Genomic DNA, 14,124 nt, shown 5'->3' with positions numbered 1-14,124 from the left:
AGTGGAGACATTCAGATATCTTGAGGGACATTGGGATGAATGAGAAACCTGTTTATAATTACCTGGGCCTTGAATTCAGTTCTGTTTTATGTCTAAGTACAAATTATTTTTTGCTGGTCTAGCACTATGGCTCAGCAGGTTAAGCTGTTGCCTGCAGCACCAGCATCTGATATGGACACAGGTTCAAGTCCTGGCTGCTCCACTTCTGATCCAGCTCCCTGCTAATGCACCTGGGAAAACAACAGTGGAAGACGGCCTGAGTACTTGACACCTTGCGCCCACATGGGAGACCTGGAAGAAGCTCCAGGCTCCTGGCTTCGGTCTGGCCCAGCCCCAGCCTTCCTGGTCACTAGAGGAGTGAACTGGCAGATGGAAGATGTCTCTCTGTCTCTTTCTTTCTGTAACTCTTAACTTTCAAATAAATTTCAAAGAAATGATATTTTGTATGATTATAGTACACCCTGATTTTCCCAGAGTATGCCAACCTTGTAAATTGAGGAAGATATACTCGCTCTGGATATTGTGGAGACGAGCTCACCATGTCACCAAGCTGACGTCACTGGCAGCGGCCGTCTCCTGACGCCTGGGGACCGTTCTGGCACACCTGGCCAGGCTGCACCCTCCATAGCTTTTATTACGTCTTATTGGGTAGTCGACTGTTCTGAGTCTTTCCGCTTACCTCAGAGGCGTGCTGGAGCCGTATCACAGGAGAGCAGATGGGGTGCACTGCTCCCCAGCTCTGCATGAGGCGCCGTCGTATCGGTGGCCTGGAATCCCTCTCGATCGAAGTGTCGACACTGTGGGAATCGGCCAACGATGGCCATCGAGAGACGGTCACGGAACACTCACCAGCTCCTCCTGGCCACGCTTCCTCCCTGTGTCTGATCTATGAGGATGGTTCCAGCACAGCAAAAGGCCCAGGGCGGTGGACAGAGGGACAGATGGCGACAGCAGTTGAGACCCCCCCAGCGATGCAGCCAGAAGGGGGCTGCTGAAGGAGTCAGAGGGCCCTGGGCACCTGAGAGGAGGACCCTCAAAGCAGGAGCCACACAAGGGTCTGTCCATCATCTCCCCTTTGGACCACAGGTGCGGGTCCCTGGGCGCGGCAGCGGCTGCTCCCTCCCTCCAAAGATTTTAGCAACTTTGTGGCATGATGGGTGCTGGGTACCTGGGCCGCTATGCTGGGCTGGGCTGTTCTGTGCCTTGCAGTCAGGAGCAATAAAGCTAGACAGCAAGGGGACGGCCACGGGGCTTCGACACTGGCTGGCCCTGGACTTGACCCCCCTGGGCTACCCCCTGTGTCAGTCTGGAGCCCACTCCCCAGGGGCTCAGCATCTCCCCAAGCAAGGGGCCTTTTACAAGTTCATGGAAAACCAAAACTAAAGGAAGTTTATTTGGGGGCCAAAAACATGTTGACATCCAGGCATGATTTTTTTTCACAATATGCGTTGTGCTGGACTTTCCGAAGACTCCTGGTGTTAACAACTCCTCGCACTGGAGCCTGCCCCCTCCCTATGCGACAGGTTCCTGTCCTGTGTTACTTCCTCTGGTCCCCTCCTCGGACTCCTGGCGGGGGTCATCCTCTGCTCTGCAGTTTTCAGACAGGAAGACAGGCTCGGAGAAGCTGGGACTTGCCCAAGGTCACCGGCCAGAGTGATGGAGCCAGCACACAAGCCAGGCTGTCTGACTCCCCGCTGGGCTCTTAACTGCACTCGGGAACTTTCAAAGGGAAGATGGTATCTCTCCCACCCCTCCCTTCGATGAGAGCCAGTGTGTAGGTCAGAGCTGGACGGGGCCAGAGGAATGATCTAATCCCAAGATTCTGCACAGTTCGTTAACCCACCCCACCCCCAGCATGCTGCAGCCTCATTATCAAGGCAGCAGGCCCCGCCCCGAGAGAAGCAGAGGCCCTGTTCTCTAAGTAGAGCTGTTTCTGTTGCTGTTTACCATGTAGGTAGGGTCAGCCTGAAGAATGGTGACTTCAGTGGCGTTCCGGAGAGCCAAAGTTATTGCTATGGCTTGAAAACACAAACAGAGAAAGAATCTATTAGTCACCAAGGAGTGTAATAGGCCTGTTGAGTAATCAGCCTGCCGGCCGCAGTACCTGCAAACCGCAGGAATGATGAATGAAATTCCCCAGCCAAATTCCTGGACCCTTGCAGGTGGCGTGGGGCCCAGGGGGCGGGCAGGTCCGCAGCCTCGATCTGGAAACCCTGCTTCCTCCGGAGGACGGGGGCTCCCACTGCGGGTCAACTTCCTATTGGGACACCAAGGCGCAGGAAGGATAAATGGATTCCCCAAGGTCACCCAGCGGGTTCGGGGCAGAGTCAGGGCCTGAAGCCAGTTCTCACCAGCTGTCTTCAGTCTGGGAGGACAGCAAGGGCTCGTGAGCCACGGCTGGGTCCCACGGGCCGCTCTCCATCCCTCCTCGAGCTGCCTTCCTCCTCCCCAGACCCACCCCCCCGCCCCTCCCCTCTGCAGATAAGACTGCCAAGATTTCCGGAGAGGCTTGGGGACAGGGTGTGGCTTCCGGAATGTCCAGAACTGGGGACGGTCTGGGGAGAGACCCGGCTCTGTGTCTGCTGTCCTCTGTGCCTGTCCTTTCTCAGCCGCGTGGGCGGATCCAGACAGCGTCAGGGATTTGCCAACGGGCAGAGACCAAAGAGTTCCCCAGAACCCAATCAGAAAGCGCCTCTCGGAAAGGAAGGAAGACTGGGAGGGACTTGGCCGGAGCTTTGACTTTTGAGCCCTTGAGATCCTCGCCACGGGGTGAGCCGGGCTTCTCTGTCCTGGCCTCGGTCTTCCCCTTCTGTAAGCTGGGCATAGGGATGCTCGTCCCCTCAGCACAACCTCGCTGAGCACACAGTCTCCGACAGAACACCGCAGTGCCTACCGCATTCCAGGTGCTGAGCTAAGTGACTCTCCACGCACTCTTCCCTTTCACTCTCACGACAACCTTAACGCTGGCACACGCATTTCCTGTTTAGTGAGGCGACAAGTGAGGCGACAACCGAGGCTCGGACCTCGTCCAGAACCCCAGCAGCGGGGGACCACATTCTGAAGACGCTTTATGCAGGAGTGTGGAATTGACTGAAGCAATGAAGCAAGAATAGGTTTTTTTATTTGAAATGGAGAGAGAGAGAGAGAGAGAGAGAGAAATAGAGAGAGAACGCTCCCATGCCCTGAGTGACCACCCCAATGTCTGCAATAGCTGTGCCAGGCTGAAGAACTCAGCCTGGGTTTCCCAGTGGGTGGCAGTGATGCAGGTACTAGAGCCACCGCCACTGCTTCCCAGCTCAGCATTAGCAAAAAGCTGGAATCAGGGGGCAGAGTCCTGGTTCGAACCCTGGCACCCGGATGAGGTCCGTGGGCCTCCCGAGCAGCCTTCTAACCAATGCCAGCCCCTGCAGCAGGCGTCCGGAGCCAAGCCGTGGAGACGCCAAGGCAGCTCACAGCAGGATGCGCCCTGGGCACAAGCTGAGTTGTGGATCGCAGCCGCCCTCAGTCTGACAGGAGAGCACGTGGCCACCTCCACTGTGCTGTCACTGGTCACCGGCTGCTAGGGGTCCCCATGCCAGAGCTGGCAGGCTCAGGGGCCTTGCTGAGGGGCACAGTGGCTGCTGTGAGGGGCACGGGGGTGTCTGGATGACAGCACTTGCACGGCCACCAGGATGCCAGCCAGGTGTTTTGCAGCACTGGCTGATCGGATCGACAAACAGTCCCGTGAAATGGGCCTCACCAGTGTCGTGTTACAGGCGAGCAGACTGAGGCCCGGAGGGCAGATGCGCCAAGTTCAGCGTCACCAGGGCCTGTGGCCCCAGCCCCAGCCACAGCTTCTCCCGGTCTCCAGCGCGGATCCATGTGTGCTACAGGACACGGTGGGAGTCCCCACAGCCCTGTGGGGCCTTGGGCTCCCTGAATGAGCAAATTCAGCCCGGCCCTTCTTCCAGAGTGTTTGCGGATCCCTACGAGAGCACAGGTGAGCCCGTGATGGATGTCTTGCTATTTTGTGATTTCAGGGAGACCAGGGGCTCCTCAGCTCCCAAATACCACTGCTTGGACCCACCCCAGCACCTGTGATTCCACCATAAGAGCTACTGTCCAGGGCCGGATCTTGTCCCTGGCCAGCTCCCCAAAGAGTGGCGCTCTGGGGTAGGATTACCCCCAACCCTGGGAGCCTTTACAACATGGTCCAAGAGTTGGGCCAAGTTCAGTCTTCCCCAGGGAGGCAGGGGGTCTGGGACAGATGAGCAGCCTGGGCAGAGCCCCATGTGACAAGCCCAGCCCCGTCCTTTGGCAGGCAAGTGCACGGTCTCCTAAGGAGGCTGGAGCTGTCATAAGAAATGCCCCAACAGGTCTGGAGCCCGGGAGGCCCCGCTGAGAGGAGTCTGGACAGACGGGGCTTCTGGGGGAAGCCTGGGGGCTGGGAGCTGCCCAAAGTGAGGATGGCCAAGGCAGAGAGCTGAAGGCAGTGCGGGGCAGTGTGCAGCATGCAGTCTCTGCTATTACCAGGAGGTTTCGATGTATAGGGACGGCAGCTCCAGGGCCATGGGCGTGCCCAGGGGCGTGGCCAGGGCGTGGCCAACCCCAACAGTGATGGCTGCTGAGGTTGGGCGATGAGGGTGAGCTCCTGGCCCGAGGCGAGGTCGTCTTGGGTGTGGGCCGAGGGTGACCTTTCCAAGTGGATACCTACTAGGGCTTTAGCATGCAGCCACGTTTGATTGGAGCTCTGGCTCCACTGGAGGACTTGGGCTCTTGAATGTCAATCAGCGAAGGCTCCCAGGCCGGGAGGCATCAGAGCCAGGCACCAGAGTTGCGCTACGGTTGGTGGAAGTCGAGGTCCACATGGAGCTATTGTGGGACCATCTGCGGGGAATGGGTCCCAGCAGGGCGTGTCCCTCTTCCAGCCTGCAGTCCTTGCAGGGTGAGAACAAGATGGAAAATACAGACAGGTTAAGGCCCGCGGCAAGAGGGAAACCCGTTTTCCGGGTGTATTCGCCAGACTGGAATTTTCAAAGGCATTCTTTGAGGAAGCCCTCTCACATCTCTTTATGAAACCAGCTACGGGGGGCCATCAGCAATGAGAAAGTTCTACAGGCTGCCCCTTGCGGGAGTCTGGCATTGTGTACCATGAGAAATGGGACTGTGTGTCCCTCCTGCTTGTCACAGGGCACTTCTGTGCGTTTGCAGAGGGGGAGGAGTGATGTGGCAAGGCCTCGTACTATGACCGCAGACGTGCGACTTCCCTGTCTGTGCGGCAAGAGTGTCCCAGCGTTCTCTATGTGGGAGGGGACAATTTCTGGGTAATGGCCCCACTGTTGGTTATGAATCAGAAGATGGTACATTAGCTGGCCAGGACATTAGTCCTGTCCTGTCTCATCTAGTCCCGTCCTGTCTCATCTAGTCCCTTCCTGTGGGGGCCGCAGGGCTCCTGGCAGGGTCACAGACCTGCCACTGCTGTTCACCCTGTGGGAGGCCTGGGGAGGGACGACCTCCTCCAGTAGCGTGGGGTTTCGTAGACGGCGGAAGACAGCAGACGCCACCCCTTCCTGCAGGTGGAATGTGCCACAGGACCTGGGTTTGCTGTCAACCTGTTTTAAAGAGGCCTCGGGGGCCTTGCCAAGCGGCAGGTGCTGCTTCCGTGACCCAAAGTCTATTGGGCAGCCCCGCAACCAGGGTCTCAAGCTCTGAGCCTGGGAGGGTCTCTGTTGCCAAGAAAGCCCAGCCGCTCGTCCAGCAACATGGCTGAGACCACCAGGAGGTGCAGCCAGGGGTCCAAAGTGGGGGTGGTACGCGGACGGCACAGCGAGGCCGTGAGCACACAGGGCCAGGACTCAGAACTGCTGGCTGCCTGTGTCCCGGGCTGGGAAGGCCAGGGCTGAGTAGCCTCCAGGGAGAGCCCTACAGCCCAAGGTGGCCGTGCACGGGGCCCCTGTGCAAAGGCGGGGCGTCCATCTTTTCCCTGAATGGAAGCAGGCCACATTCGCTGGACAAGAAACCTGCCAATGAGATGGCTGAGTCCCAGCACTGTCGTCTCACGTAGCTCAGAAGCAGCTCTTCCCAGCGCGTGGTGTCTGTTAATCCAGACTGAACGCCCTCGAGGTGGACAGAGCACCTGCTCCTGCCTGCTCTGCTTCCATCCGCCATATCCCACCACGGTCCTCTCTGTGTCTTTTTAAAAAATCTTTACCTTTTTACTTGTAGATAATTATAGATGGGCAGCATTTGGCACAGTGGTTAAGCCACCCCTTAGGGCTCCCATGTCAGAGTGCCTGGAACCGAGTCCCGCTCCACTTCCCACCCAGCAGCTGCCTGCTAATGTGCCTGGGAAGGCAGCAGAGGATGGTCCAAGTGCCTGGACCCCTGCACCCACACAGGAGACCTGGATGGACTTACGGCCTCCTGGCTTCATTCTGGCCATGCCCCTGCTGTTGCAGGCATTTGGGGAGTGAACCAGCAGATAGAAGATTCCCCCCTCTCCTTTTCAAAGAAAATTTTAAAAATAAAAAATCATAGAGGGGCTGGCATTATGGCGTGGTGGATAAGCCGCTGCTTGCAGTGCCGGCATCCCATATGGGCACCAGTTTGAGTCCTGGCTGCTCCACTTCTGATCCAGCTCTGTGCTATGGCCTGGGAAAGCAGTGGAGGATGGCCCAAGTGCTTGGGCCCCTGCACCCACGTGGGAGACCTGGAAGAAACTCTTGGCCTGGCTTTGGATCACCTCAGCTCTGGCTGTTGTGGCCATTTGGAGAGTGAACCAGAGTGAACCCACTTGGGGGCGCCTCACTGCCTAGCCAGGGCCATCCGCACCGGAATCTGCTGGGGCACGGGTTGGGAGGGCTTCCTTGCTCCGACTGCCACGTGGGGTGATGGTAAGTGACCTGCTCCCCCCAGCTTTGCTCTCTTGACTGTCCAGTAAGGGTTTGGACTCTGCAGTCTCATCTGTGACAATCCCATGGGGCCCTGTAGCCTCCCTCGCCCAACCTTCTGTGAATGGAGCTCAAGCTCTTCAGCGCGGCATTCAAGGCCCTGTGTGGGCCGACCCCGGTGACCCTGTGACCCCCTCTCTCCCCACTGCCCCACCCTCCCACCTTGGGCCCCAGCAACATGGAGCCAGCTGCAGCCTCCCAGACTCTTGCAATACCCTTCTGGACTGCCTTGTGGAGCCCCCACCCCCTGCAGATGTCACTTCTTCTAGGAAGCCCTCCCTGACTGTCTTCCCACTCCAAACAGAGTGAATTCGTACTGCTTGCTCCTCTTTGCATCCAATCACTGCACTCTTCTTATCTGCCCTGCCTGTTCTTTCACCCAAATTGACCAGGGCTCCGGTACCCAGTACAGCGCCTGGCACAACACAGACTCTTGCTGATGGGAGCAGGCTTCCAGCCAACTTCAGCCTGCGAGGATGGCACTTCTTCCTTCTTCCCTCCTCATCCTCTCCTCCCCTCCTCCAGCTCCCCAGGCTGCTCTGCCCCGGGATGGGTGAGCTCTGATGTGGCTTGGCAGAGCCCAGCGCTTTCCTTTGAACACAATGAAAATCAAACAGCGCATTGTTCTGTCCTTGTTGGGAAAGTCTCAGGGTGGGAGGCTGCCCCCCCATCTCCACACCACCTCAGCTGGATTTTCCCATTCCTCAGAACCCAAGCTCTCAGAGACATCCTGGAATTGTGGGATAATGGAGCCTTCGACTGATGTCATCCCAGAATTCTATAATCATCGAATCACAGAAAGCCACAGTAACGATAGCTTGGTGTTTTCTTTTGTTAAAACAGAGATTCCATTTGCAACACAGAATCTTGGCATGCAGACCCCCAGAATCCCTCACACACGGGTGCCCCGGATGGCACGTTGGGCCCAGGAGTGCATCTCCTGCAGGCGAGCCCTCCCAGCCGGCCCCTGGCCCGCCCGAGGGAGGAACGTTCTGGCGATGGACAGACTCGTGTCTGATCCCAACCCTCGGCCGCCAGCCCCTCAGTGTGCGGCCCCGGAAGCCTATCCGCCTCCCCATCTCCACTTTCATCTCAGCATGGACGTGCTAGCCTTAGATGAGCAATACACTCTTAGCTCATATCTGATCCGTGTTCTAAGCTCCTGGCGGGAGGTGTCCGGGGTCTTGAATGGTGCCAGGCTCTCTGAAAAGCTTTGGTGGCCTCATGGGATTCAGAAGCAAACAGAAGAAAATCAGGTGTCGGGCTGGTGTGATACAGACTGAGGCACTGCTGGGATGCCAACATCCCATGACAGAGTGGTGGTTCGAGTCCTGGCTGCTCCACTTCCGATCCAGCTCCCTGCTAATGTGCCTGAGAAAGCAGTAGAAGATGGTCCAAGTCCCTGGGCCCCTGCACCCATGTGGGAAACCCAGATGAAGCTCCTGGCTCCTGGCTTCTGCCTGGCCCAGAGCTGGCTGTTGCTGCCATCTGGAGAGCAGACCAGCAGATGGAAGATCTCTCCCTCCCTCCCTCCCTCCCTCCCTTCCTTTGTCATTCTGCTTGTCAATGCCCGATATGAAGTGCACCAGGGAAGGGCACGGAGGGGTCTTGTGGTTGAGTCTTTCCGGTGCACCTAGTTCCCGTTGGCCTCCTCCTGACCACACATCTTTGTCTCTGAGCGGCTGGGACTCTGTCCTCAGGGGGTTCCTAGAGGGCAGGGCTACAGTGTCACTCCCTGTGTCACTCCCCAGCACGGTGTGGGCCAGAGCCCACAGCAGAAGCAGAGACTGGTGGTGGAAAGTGGTCACCTCGTCCACCCAGCTGGGGCCGGCTGTTGATGCTGCCGTTTCGGCCACCCTCTCCCCAAGAGGCCAGGACCTTCTTCCAGGCCACAGAGTGTGGATTTGGTGGAGAAGCTTCTAGACCCCAGCCATTCTGTCTCCCCAAACCTGTTTTTCTTTCTGGTACTCCACACAGTGGCATTTGGTCTTCCCAGTCTCTGACTTATTTACGTGTTGAGGAAGAGGGAGTTGAGGCTGGGGGTCCCCGCTCAGGACATCAAAGTCAACCAAACCTCTGAGCCCTGGGTGGGAGGTCTGCAGGAGCTGCCCTGTCAGCATGTGGGCAAAGACAAGCCCCCTCCTGAGAGGCAGGGAGGCCGGGCCATGGTGGGTTGGAGCTGGGTTGGGATCAAGTTGCCCTGAATGGAAACAAACTCCAACCCCAATCCAAACCCAAAGAGAGATTCCAGGAGGAACTGGGTGTCCCAGGCAGCCCCAGGCTAGGCTGGGCCAGGGTGGGGGCAAACAGGGAACTCAGGGCTGCAGGCTCCCCACAGGGGCACGCTGTCCCAGGCCTGTGGCGAGTGGCCCTCCCTGCGAGCCCGCGGCACAGGCACAGGGCAGCTCCCCGCCTGTGCTTACATATGCCAGGGTCTCCGGGCACCAAGGCCAGGAGGGTGAGGAGACTGGGGCTGCACCAGTCCTCTGTTAGCAACATGAACCCCGCGGGCACAGACAGCAGAGGGGAGCAGGGCCTTAGCGCCTCCCACTGTGCTCTTGGCCCAAGTTAAGGCTCAGCTGGGGGCTTCTTGGCCCGGGGAGTCTGCGCTCACATCTGGCTGTGCTACGGCTTCCCAGGGAAGTAGCAGCTGAGAATAAACCAGGCCTGACATTGACGAGTTGGCTAAGAAGCACCTCTGAGCTCTGCCAGGGGAGCAGGTCCTTTATTCAGACCGGGGGCCCCAGATGTGGGAGGACAGCCGGGGCGGGGAGAAAGAGAACGCTCAGTGCCTGGGCTCCTCACACCTGGGGCCAGCCCCTTAGTGAGGCGCGCCCCCTGCTTCAGCCCCCGGCCCAGCGCCCTGGCGGGCCAGGCACACAGCGTGTGGGGCCACCAAGGTGACCCGCAGGGCTGGCGCGGGCTCGCCCTCTGCCCCCACAGCCCACGCTTCTGCTCTCTGCTCCCTTGCCTTGGCCACAAGCGCCGAGCGCCAGCCCCAGGGAGCCCTCGGCTGGGCCTCCAGGGCCTCTTGCGGGGAGCTCTGGAATGTGCTGCCGCTGTTTTTATGCCACCCCACCCCTGCCCCCGTGCCTGGGCTTTTTAACGTGTCGTGGAGACCTTGTTTCCTCCTTGTAATTGGCCTTCACGTTTACTATCACGTAGCTGCCCTCTGCGCTGCCCGTGCCCCCAACCCCGACTCGGACCCAGGAGCCGAAAGGCAGGACCCTGGCAGCCATGTTTGCCAGGCCGTGACCCTGGCTCCTGATTGGAGCAGGGTGGACACGTGACCCTGGCTGGCCCAGTCACGTGTCCTCGCGCTGTGGGATGTGCGGGTCAGGGACAGCCGTGGTGTAGTGGAGGCGAGATGCAGCCAGGGCTGTGGTCCAGGCGGTGATGGGCACGCCCCGGTCCTGCCCCCCTCAGCTCCTGGCTGCACTTCCTGAGCCCAAGGGCCCTCACCGGCTGCCGGAGTTCCACGAAGACGCCGCGTCCGTCAGCGGAATGACCCTTTGGGCCGGAGCTCGCCCACCAGTCTGAACAGGACTGCTGACCGGCCGCGGCTTCTCGGGCACGATCCGACGCCCACTGGCCTCGGAGTTCACTGCGCCGTCCCTCTCCCTTCTCCTCCGCTCGGGGCCACGCCCTTAACATACATCCACACCTGGGCTCGCTGCCCTTCCACCCAGATATACCCTCTCTCTACCCCCATCTGGTGCTACCTACCCTTCCAGAAGCTTGCAAATCCCAGTACCCCTTGGCACTCCCATCAGGCAGCTCTTATCACCCCTTAAGAGCCTTGGTTTTCCAGGACATCTGCCCTGGGAAGGGTGGGAGGAGTGGCCATTTGTTTTAATACCACAGGCATTTTTATGCCCTCACCACGGGTGTCTGGGGCCACCCACAGTAGCCAGTCCTCGCATCCTGCTGCTACCGCAACCCTGTCCATTCCAAATGGGGCAGCTTGAGGGAACACACAGGACAGAGCCCCCTCCATTCCTGTGACCCTTGGGCAGCCAGGTGGAGGGGGGAGAGGCGGGAGCGCCTGGTGCCCACGCTGGCCTGCCCCGCCCCTTCACTCAGCTGGCTTCTGCTTCTTGCCGGAGCTCCCCAGAAGCCACCTTGCTGCACTGATAGGCTGACTGCCTTCCTCCCTCTCTGGAGTGTCGAAACCAGCTTCCCGCCGTCAGCACGCCTGTCCCAGCCCCAGCCCCACCATTCCACCATGGGTTGTGGCCTCAGCCCTTTCTCTGCTGGTCACAGCCGCTTGACCCTTGGGGCTTGCTGTGTTCCCCCAAATACAGTGATTCCCAGACAGCTTCCAACCCAAAGCAGGGAGCATTCCTCACTGGGGAGGTGCTGGGTGCTAGAGGGGGCCACGGAGGCCTGTGTGGGGTGATTGTGTGGCCACATGTGCTGTCCTGACCCCAGGAATCTGTGAGGGTGACCTTCTTTGCAATAGGGTCTTTGCCACTATAATTAGGCCATCCTGCGTCAGGAAGGGCCCGAAACCCAGCATTGTGAGAGAGGACAAGACGCAGGGGCCTGGGAAGCGGCCGAGCGACAGAGGCAGAGGCCGGAGTGACGCAGCAGCAAACCAACCGCTGCTGACCTCTCCTGCCCCCTCCCGCCCCCTTCCGGTTTGGCTGCCCCGGTGACAGTTCTGGTTCTCCCTCCATGTCTTTGCTTGTGGGGGGCCAGAGAACATGCACACAGTTTGCGTCTACTCGCTGCTTCATAATCTCTCTTGGACAATCACTTCTTTTAAGATCTATTTATTTATTTGAAAGGTAGAGTTACACAGCGAGAGAGAGAGAGAGAGAGAGAGAAAGATCTGCCATCTGTTGGTTCACTCCCCAAATGGCCCCAACAGCCAGAGTGGAGCCAAGCCAAAGCCAAGAACCTAGAACTCCATTTGGCTCTCCCACGTGGGTGGCAGGGCCCGAGCACTTGGGCTATCTCTCGGAAGTGGAGCAGCCAGGACTCAAGCTGGTGCGGGCTTGGAGACAGCAGCTTAACCGGCTGCCCCACAGCGCCCAGCCTGGCCCGCCCAGATGAATAAACAGGGCCTGGGCAACATCGCGGCCGCCAGGGCTGCAGCACAAATCCCCAGAGTGTCGCCCTCCTCCCCGAGACCCTCACCGCTGCCCCTCCACACATCCCCTGCTTGTGCACAGGCTGCAGGAAGGAGGTGGTTGTGACAGCGTGTGGGGTTCCTGAGAACACCCCCCACACCGGGTCGCCTTTCTCCGGGGTGCCGCGGGCTGTGCGGGTTAATGGTGCGGAGGCTGCTCATTTCCTGCACCCGGCCGCACCACATGGCCCCCCATTGTCGGGCCCTTATCTGGGGAAGTTCCGCCCGCCCCATCCGGAAGAGGTGGCTGCGCCCCTCCGCCCCTGGCCTCACCTTACCTTGCCTTTTGCAGGCTGGGGAGCTTGGCAGGGCTCGGCTCACTCGGGCCTTGGTCTTCCCCAGCCTCCGTGGACGTTGCCCCGAGGGCCTGGGCCCCAGAAGTGCCATCCTAGGGTGCACTGCAAAGGGAGGCTGGGGGGCGGCAGGGAGAGGAGGTCCAGCTAAGCTGGGGGGGCAGGACAGGGCGGGGCGCCCTAGTCCTCTGCCTGCATCCTCGCTGTAGGGCGCCTGACTCCCCAGCTAGTCTCGTCCCCCCTACCCCCCAACCCCGGAGCTCAGCCCCCTGTACTTCACCCTACACTCCTGTCAGAGCCTGAGCATCCTGTGTGGGCACAGGGCAGTCTCCCCCATCAGACTGGACAGGCCTCACTGGAGGCCCCATGTCTCCAGGACTGGCTCACCCCTGCCCTCTCCTGCCCCGCCGTGCCCCAGCCACATGTCCCCCCCACAGACCTGCCATCCGCCCACCTGCCCTGCCACTGCCACTCCTCTGGCCAAGTGCCTCCCTCCCCTGGGTGCCCCACACCGCAGACTGCTCAGGTGCCCCCTCCATGCCAGTGGGCGAGAACTGTTCTTTTCCAACACAGCAGCTCCATTAAATTCTGTGTGATGGCGGGCATTTGGCTCAGCTGCTAGGGTGCCACGTGGGAAACCCAGATTCCATATCAGAGTGCTGGGTTCAAATCCTGGCTCTTCCACTTCTGATCCAGCTTCCTGCCAACCCAGGGAGAAGATGGCTCACATAATTTAGTCCCTGCCACACACAGGGGACTCGCGGAGGTGGCTTTGGCCTGGCCCCACCCTGGCTGTTATGGGCACCTGAGGAGTGAACTAGTGGATGGCAGCTCTCTGTTTTTCTGTGTCTGTCTCTCCCTTCCAAATAAAATGAAATTAAGTAAATAAATCAATGAGAAGATTCCATAGCTGCCAAAAAACAAAAACAAAACAAACAAACAAAAAAAAAAACAACTTAAAACCTCTAGATTTGTCTACCCCAACCCAAAGAGATGAAGACAACAGCTCGGCTGACATCTCAAAGGGCATGCTGCAAAGAATAGGGCTCGGAGCTGCTCCACTTCCGATCCAGCTTCCAGCCTGGGAAAGCAGTGGAAGGCGGCCCAAGTGCTTGGGTCCCTGCACCCACATGGGAGGCCCAGAGGAGGCTCCTGGCTCCTGGCTCTGGCCTGGTCCAATCTGGCTGCTGTGGCCACCTGGGAAGTGAACCAGTGGATGGAAGACCTCTCCCTCTCTGACTTTCACATAAATAAATAAACGTTAACAAAGAAAACAACAACAAAAGGCTAGGTGTCCACCTTCAGGCCACCTAGCAAACACGCCCGCCTCCGTGTCCCCACCGCTCCGGGACAGCTACCTTTTCACGGGGCTTCGTTTACAAGGCGAAGGAAGGCCGCACAGCCCCCTGCCTGCGTGTGGGAGCCCCAGAGCTCCAGGAAGATGGGAGAAGAAACCCACTCTGGGGCGGGGGGAGAGCTCAAGCGGCTTTCAATTTCCTGAGCTGCGGCCAGGAGTTAATGATTGACCTGCATCTGCAGTCCTGGGTGCGGCCCGGCAGGTGCCCTGCACCGGCCCCTCTGGCCCCCAGACTCTGCCCAGAGGGCGGCTCCGTCAGGACTTGGGAGCTGGCGAGGGCTGCTCCCCGCCTCTGCTGAGCCGGCAGACAGGGCATGGGGCGGCAGGGAGCTCCCTCAGGGCCAGGCCCTGGGCACAGGGCGAATGGGACCGTCTGGAGCTGCCCCAAGGACAGGGCTTGAGGCTCTTCTG

General features: G+C 59.3%; 1 long non-coding RNA gene across 2 annotated transcripts; it reads right to left on the bottom strand.

Annotated features, from left to right (window-relative positions):
- Nucleotides 1-698: 698 nt before the first annotated feature.
- LOC133764583 (uncharacterized) lies at nt 699-2,242 on the bottom strand. 2 transcript variants are annotated; one of them, XR_009866452.1, is made up of 3 exons: nt 2,105-2,242; nt 1,948-2,018; nt 699-797 (listed from the first exon to the last, which is right to left on the bottom strand). It is a non-coding gene; the product is annotated as an uncharacterized LOC133764583 (long non-coding RNA). The 2 variants fall into 2 exon arrangements; XR_009866451.1 differs by lacking the exon at nt 699-797 and adding an exon at nt 1,459-1,588.
- Between the last annotated feature and the right edge of the window lie 11,882 nt (nt 2,243-14,124).

This window comes from Lepus europaeus, chromosome 7 (genome assembly GCF_033115175.1).
Source record: "Lepus europaeus isolate LE1 chromosome 7, mLepTim1.pri, whole genome shotgun sequence".
In the NCBI taxonomy this organism is placed as follows: domain Eukaryota; kingdom Metazoa; phylum Chordata; class Mammalia; order Lagomorpha; family Leporidae; genus Lepus; species Lepus europaeus.
Note: the sequence above shows the minus strand (reverse complement) of the source record. Positions and strands in the feature narration are given on the sequence as shown.